The sequence below is a fragment of the Triticum aestivum genome, chromosome 4B, assembly GCF_018294505.1.
Source record: "Triticum aestivum cultivar Chinese Spring chromosome 4B, IWGSC CS RefSeq v2.1, whole genome shotgun sequence".
Taxonomy (NCBI): domain Eukaryota; kingdom Viridiplantae; phylum Streptophyta; class Magnoliopsida; order Poales; family Poaceae; genus Triticum; species Triticum aestivum.
The window spans coordinates 421,543,183-421,551,151 of NC_057804.1; the positions used below are offsets into that span (position 1 = coordinate 421,543,183).

Below are 7,969 nucleotides of genomic sequence, written 5' to 3' on the forward strand. Positions count from 1 at the left end.
GTTGTACAGGAGGAAGTACCAGTGGTGAAGGATTTCCCTGATGTATTTCCATAAGAGTTGCCAGGCATGCCACCGGATAGAGACATTGAGTTTTTGATTGAGCTTTTGTCAGGCACAGGGCCAATATCTAAGAGACCGTACAGGATGCCCACAAAGGATTTGGAGGAAATTAAGAAGCGGATTAAGGAGTTACTGGATAAAGGCTATATTCGCCCAAGTTCGTCACCTTGGGGATCACCAGTGCTTCTAGTGGAGAAGAAGGATGGATCATTTTTTTTAACCTTGAACAGTAGGAGAACCTCCCACTATTATGATTGTATTAATATGATGTTGTACAAATTACATAGTGTCTATACATGTGTCAGCCCCCATTTGGGGGGTGTGTTAGATTTGCTAGACTATAGAAGAAAGGATGATAGGGATGAGATGTTTATGCTTTTCCTTAACCCTATAGGTAAGGATAGAGAAGTCCTTCTTAAATATGTCAAACCAAGAAAGTTTTGTTGGTACAATCCCCCTGAAGTGTTTATTATTGCGTTCCTTCCAGAAGCTCCATGCCGCAAGCAAGAACATCTCCATGAAAAGAGGTCGATCCCAGTTTTGTTTGGCCATAGCAACATTCTGAAGGCGTGACATTCCTTGTGGCCAGGAAAGGCCAAGACTTGCCCAACAATCAGTGTTGCAGCGGCATTTGAAGAACAAGTGCTCCAAGGTTTCCTCAATTTGTAATCCACAAAGAATACAATTGTGGTCTTCACCAATGTTGTAATGTCGTCGTTTAAGCATATTCTTGGTATTGAGACGATCTGCCAATAGCAACCAACCGAAAACCTTTATTTTCATGGTGGATCTTGATTTCCAAATCCAACCAAATGCCTCATGCGCTCGAACATCTCTGAAGTAGAATGTGTAGTACTTGTGTGCCGTGAATTGTGCTGATCCCCATGCATATAACCAAACATCTGCATCATTGGATAAGACAGTCGTGGCCAAGTCAGATTGAAGTTGCCGAACTTCAGCGTGAGCTTGCTCAGAGAGTGGAAGGTGAAACGCCTCTCGTAGTGTCGTGATGGACAAGAAATCTTTGACCGAGATGTCTTCATTGATGGTGTAAGAGAATGCTCGAGGATATTTGTCAGCAATAATGTTTTCTGCCCAAGAGTCTTTCCAGAAAATAACATTCCTACCATTTGCTACCTTGATTGTGGAGATCCCCCTATAAATGGGCATTAGCTTTGCAACATCACGCCACCAGAATGATCCACACGTGTCCGAAGCATGTGGTATGCGGTTAGAGTAGTAGGTGTCCCAAATGAGTTGGAACCAAGGCATGTACCAATTATTATAGAATTTATGTAAGTATTTGAGTAAGAGGGCATCTCCTTGTGTTCTTAGATCAATCACACCTAGGCCTCTGCATTCCTTAGGTTGGCAGACCATGTTCCAGGCGGCCAGGGAGTTGCATTTATCGCCTTGTTTAGTTTTTTTAGTCCACAAGCACTTTCCTCTAATCTTATCCAGCAGTTCAATGATCTTGGTTGGCAATCTGAGTGTGCATAGAGCAAAAATGATCAATGAAGTAATTACTGAATTGAGCAGAGATAATTTGCCACCATAGGATATCATATTTAGAGTGGCAGTTAGTCTTCTTTCCATAGAGCAAACCAGCGGCATGAGCTCAATAACCGTTGGACGTGTAGTTCCAAGTGGAAGGCCGAGATAGGTAAACGGTAGCTTGCCAATGACACATCCAAATATAGTGGCTATTTCCTGAGTCTTTGCCAGGTCACAATTCATTGGGATGAGAGTGGATTTGTGAAAAATTATTTTCAACCCAATGGACATTGCATAGTCAATTAAGGTGTCCTTGATAGTTGTAGCTTGTTGGGTGCATGCGGGCATAACCAAGATGGTGTCGTCAGCGTATTGAATCACGGGATAATCATTTTGGTGTGGGGATGGGAACGGCAGATGAATCAAATTGCGTGCAAAAGCATCATTTATGGCAGCTTGCAAGAGGTCGGCCGCAAGAACAAATATGAGGGGGGAGAGAGGATCCCCCTGCCTTACACTACATTTGTAATAGAATTGCCGACCAGGATTGCTATTAAGAAGGACCGAAGATTTGCCTGAAGAGAAGATGCATTGAATCCATCCCAGCCATTTGTCGTCGAATCCCATGTTTTTCATAATTTCAATCATTGCCTCATGCTCGATCGTATCAAATGCTTTGGCAAAATCTAACTTGAGAGGCAAGATTTCCTTTTTGGAAGATTGACATTGATATATGTACTCGTAAGCCCATGCAAGACAATCTTGTATAGTCCGTCCTTTGAGAAATCCATATTGGTTCTTGTGCACGATTTTGAGGATGACTTTTTGAAGTCTATTAGCCAAAAAAAATTAGGGATAATTAGATTTATGCCCCTAGTTGTGTCCCACTTGTCTGTTTTACCCCTAATTCCCAAAAGTCACCGGTTCTGTCCAAGTCACTTTGCTCCTCTTATGCTTTTGCCCTTTGACTGTTTGATCGTCAGTTTGAAAACTTCATAACTAATTCATACTAAATCATAAAAATGCAAATAAGGTACCCAAAATGTTCAGAAAAACATCACCTATATGTCAGTGTCATTTGCATTCATGAAAAAAGTGTTGGAAAGTGCACATCCGAGTTTTAGCTCTTTTGATACCACCATGAATAGTAAACTCTAAAAAAATCAAAAAAAATAAAAAAATATGGTGGCAAAGAACGACAAATGTTCTAAGTGCTTGCCAAGTTTCATTAGGGAACACATTCGTGGAAGTCGTGGCAAAAAAATAATCTATTTTGGAGTGCTGATTGTATTTTTTGCCGCGACACCCATGAATGTTATTCCCTGATGAAACTTGGCAGGCACTTAAAACATTTGTCATTCTTTGCCACAAATTTTTTCTTATTTTTTTGAACTTTTTTAGATTTTACTATTCATGGTGGTAGCATAAGAGCTAAATCTCAGATGGGCACTTTCCAACACTTTTTTCATGAATGCAAATGACACTGACATATAGGTGATGATTTTCTGAACATTTTGGTATCTTATTTGCATTTTTCTGATTTAGTACGAATTAGTTATGAAGTTTTCAAATTGACGGTCAAACGGTTAAAGGGCAAAAACATAAGAGGAGCAAAGTGACTTGGATAGAACCGGTGACTTTTGGGAATTAGGGGTAAAACAGATGAGCGGGACACAACTAGGGGCATAAATCTAATTATCCCAAAAAATTATGACAACTTTGAGGCAACAGTTGAGAAGCGTGATCGGTCGATAGTCATTGATAGACTCAGGAGAGCCGACTTTGGGGATGAGCGTGATGAAGCCGTCGTTAATGCTTTCCAAATTGAGCTCCCCATTATGGAATTGATTGCACAAGTTATAAAAGTCATTCTTGATGATTGGCCAGCATCGTTTTAAGAATAAACCATTAAAGCCGTCCGGACCAGGGGCTCTGTCAGCGGGCATTTCTCTAACAACTTTGTCGATCTCCTCATGTGTAAAAGGAATGGTCAAATCATCAAGTCCATTGCATTTCTTGATTATTCGGGATAGGTTGAATTTCATATGGCAGGGTCTTGATGATCCCATCCTTTCTTTAAATGTTTGAAAGATTATAGATTCTTTTCCTGCATGATCCTCCACAAGAGTGCCATCTGGTGTTGCGAGGGTAGAAATATTGTTCTTCCTATACCTTTCAGAGGCCAAGGCCTGGAAAAATTTTGATGGCTCGTCCCCAAACTTGACCCATCTGATGGTACTACGCTTTTTCCAATAAGCTTGTTGATATCGTAATAATCTTATGATGTGTGCCTTGAGAATTCTTCGAAAATTAGCTTCAGGTATAGACAAAGTCCGTTTGTTTTCAAGCTCATCGATCTCACAAAGGGCTTTGTTTGAGTTCTCAATGGCCACAGATAGTTTAGATATGCCTTTGCTCCAATGTTTAAGATCACGTCTCAGGGTTTTGAATTTTCGGCACAGAATGGTGGCAGTATTTGTGGAGTGCACTGGTTTGGCCCAAGAAGATTCAACAATTTGCATCAAATCCGGGTGTTGGACCCAGAACGATTCAGAGTGGAATAGTTTTGATTTTGGGATATTTGTTTCAATAGTAACCACACATGGAATATGATCGGAGACTGGCTTACCAAGTGGTTTAACCAAAGTTTTGGGGTAAGACGTGGTCCAATTGGTGCTCGTAAAAAACCAATCCAATTGTTCTAGAAGAGGGTCAAGCTGCATGTTGCTCCAAGTGAAAGAACGTCCCTTGATAGGCAATTCAATGAGGCTTTGACAGCGAATGAAATCATTAAATGTGTTCATGTCATTAATACTGCCTCCAGGTTTATTACGATTGTCTGGTGCACGTATAAAGTTAAAGTCACCCACAAAGAGCCAATCTTCACTTGAGGGAATATTAAGTGAGCACAACCATTGGATGAATTGTTCCCTCTACTCGCCTTGACAAGGTCCATATACATTAACAAACGTCCAGCATTGCACCAATTGAGTTGATTTGAAACGTGTGACCAGTGCAAAATCTTCAGATAAAAGCACGTCAGCGGAGAAAATAGTGCTATTCCAAATGGTGACAATACCCCCCGATGCCCCACAAGAAGGTACAAACGCAAACTGATCAAAGCGACGGGGGCAGCAAGACTTAATGAAAGACAAATCAAATGATGATTTCTTAGTTTCTTGCAAACATACCACCGCACAACCACTAGAAGTAATCGCATTGGAAAGCGCTAACTGCTTGTCCCTGAAATTTAACCCACATATGTTCTAACATAAGACATTCCAGTTCACCAAAAGATTCATTGCGTAAGTAAAGTAAATGATCTGCAAAAGAGAAATTAAGTCGAGGCTGAGGGCTCCTCCTCCTGTGAAGCCATCAGAGCTTCATCAGAGAGTTCTTCAGTAGGAATCGCGCACAGCACCGTGCCAATCTGCTGGATAACCCTGACAGGTGTAGGCGGCGGGATCTGCCTATCATCATCTACCTCCCTGATAGTAAGAGCAGTGGGAACAACCCTGGGCTTAACTTTAGAAGTTTTTTTCTTGCTGTCAAAAACTTGATGGACTTTGAAGCCATCATATTTGTTGGTGCGTGCACTTCTACGCAGAGCAATAGCACATTTAGGCACCACTGATTTGTCTTTGCGGGTGAGGATTGTGGAGGAGCCAGCAAAATCTGAGACAGTGGGAGGAGGCTGCTGCACTTGGCCCACCGGAACAATCTGCATGTCCATTGGTTCAGACAAGACTTCTTCAGAAACTTGAGCTTGATCAACCACATCCACAGTAAGCTCCTAACTAACAGCTTTAGAGAGATCTTCAATAATAATATTAGAGGAAGAAGCATTTGCAATAGTTTTGGAAGCAGATACCACTGTCAGAAGACCATCATTTTTAGAGATGGTAATTTTAAAGGTGACTGAATATTGCTGAAAGCCATAGTGATCTCTCCATGGACCAAAAGAAGCCACAATGGGCTTAATAGCAGTAGCAAGATAAGTGTTTAACCTGAGCATGGGAATGCAACCCCTAATGAGCATAGCAGGTATGAAATCACCTTGAGTAGACATATCCAAGTGTAGGCCAGCAGCAGAAAAATTCAGAGATAACTCCAACACATTATTTGGCAGAGAAGCAGATTCAGAGCTGGGGGGGTGATAAATTTGGTTGTTCCTAGGACTGACCAAAGCAGAGACATCAATGGTAGCTGTAGGAGCACCAGTAACATCATGTGGCCAGTACTGGTTCATGAGATTGACAGACACTAACACATATGAGTCAGAAATGGTTACACTGGAATCTGAACTTGATGGTACAGAAATAGAGTCATTCCAGGCAGCCCCAGGGCTATCATGCATATTCTGTGGTGGCACAATGCCATGATCAACCTAAAGCCCCTCCCCAGCCAACCATTGCTGGAAGTTGTAAAGAATAGGAGGTGCATGTGGAGGAGGAGGTGGCCACACACCCCACTCAGGGTGAATCTCAATGTCATTACCTTCATCAACAACCACATTTTCTCCTTCATTGGCTGTAGCATCTGCCACTGCATTCTGAGACATCCAGTTATGAAGTCGCTGCTGATATAGTTGCTCTGCATTCAGACCTTCTCCATGCAGTGGATGAGGAATACCATCATGGGGGATCTTCTCCAGCTGGTGGAACTTCAGGCAGGTGAGCATTCCAATCGTTACTCCGCAGCATAGTTACAACAACAGTCCAGCATTGCCTAGCCCCTCCTATCTAACGAACAACAAGGCTTTTGGGCACTAAGCGCAAATGAATTACTCTAACTTTAACAAGCACAAGCCTCCTATCTCCTCTAGGATTATTCCAATCAACCAAAGCACCAAAAGAATCAACGGACTTGTGCATGTAGTGTTGTGTCTGATAATCGTAGGGAAAACCCACATGCATAATCCACACCTCCGGACCAAAACTTGTCAGGTGCATGTTGAGGGCAGCATCGTGAGGGATGAAATAAATAACAGTGTGCTCCTCACCTCATTTTCGTCAAGCTCAAAGGTGGTACCGACGACTGCATCACAGATGATAGAAGAAGCAAACCCAAACAAACCGACTCCTAGTGGATGATCTGAAACTTCAGAAGGGAAATAGTGTGATTCATGGAGCAAACATTCAATGATGTTTCGCAGATCAGCCTTCTGATGAAAGGGGATGAATCTGTTGGCCTCAGCAATGGCCAAGAAATCGTGGCGCAGAGGAGGGATTGGGCCGATGACCATGTCCGCACGCACCCTGCGGTCAGTCGGCCCAAGCTCGATGGTCATGCCTGGCGGAAGGTAGGGGACGATGTTGAGGGGATAGTTCGCCATTGGAGTGGTCGAGGGAGCAGGAGCTGAGGCGTGCCCAGACTGCAAGAAGGAAGAATGCGTATCGTCCGCCTCGGGTATCGATTTGGTACCCAGACCCCTCGGCGCTTCTGCAAAAGTTTCTGGCAGGCGTCCACCGAGTGGCCAACGTGACCACAGGATGAGCATCGCATGGCTGAGCGACGCCGAGTGGCAGGTGGGTGTTGAAAGGAAGTAGCATTTAAGTTCTACGGTAAAATCCTAGACAAGACGCGATCATTATCTTTCCAATGATACTTTCCATGAACCCCAGCAGTAGAATCTTTGACCGTAGGAGATGTATCAATTACTGATAGGCCAGAATTTTGTGCACATAAAATCGGTCTCCAAAATAAGTAGTGAGTCCCCGGGATGCCACACTGACGATTTAAATGGCCCAAAAGCCCACAAGCCCCACAGTAGGATTTAGCCGGGCACTCAAAGAAAGCGTGGGCCATAGAGGCACAAATGGTGCAGGCTGGAGATGTTAAAGCAGGTGGGATGGGATCGGGGCTTTTAGGTAGACACTGACAAGGGCTGTGAGAACAAACCTAGCAGTCCCGACGCGGGCAATTTGCCACCCGATGATCAATGCCATTGCACTTACTACAAATGACCAATTTATTATAAATGAAATCAGGGGTGGGGACCGAGGCTAATTTCCATAAAGAAGTAGTTTTTTCCACCGAGACACCCATGCGATAATGATCCAGAATGTGACGCAATATAAATCCAGGAATTTGGTGCCAAGCCTTAGATTGGAAATTATGCCCCTCAAATCGCCGGTGATTGATATCCATAGTGTTAGCCGACCGGCCAGACAAATCCACATTAATGTGGCCAATAACCAAGGAATTAGCAATTAAGGACTCATTACTAGGTATTGCAATTTCCTTACCAAAAGAATCTTGTCGGCTAACCGGAGACTGTCGGAGTGTGACCGGCGGCGAGCACGAATGATTGTCCACACCATTAATCTCAACAAAAAACCTAGCTTTCGCGAGAACATTCAGAGACGAAGCCTCAATCACATGACCCAAGTCAGACGTATAACGATGTGAGGAC

The 7,969-nt window shown here is 43.3% G+C and overlaps 1 pseudogene; it reads right to left on the reverse strand.

Annotated features, from left to right (window-relative positions):
- Positions 1-393: 393 nt before the first annotated feature.
- Positions 394-3,623, reverse strand: LOC123090148 (uncharacterized; annotated as a pseudogene).
- Positions 3,624-7,969: the final 4,346 nt, after the last annotated feature.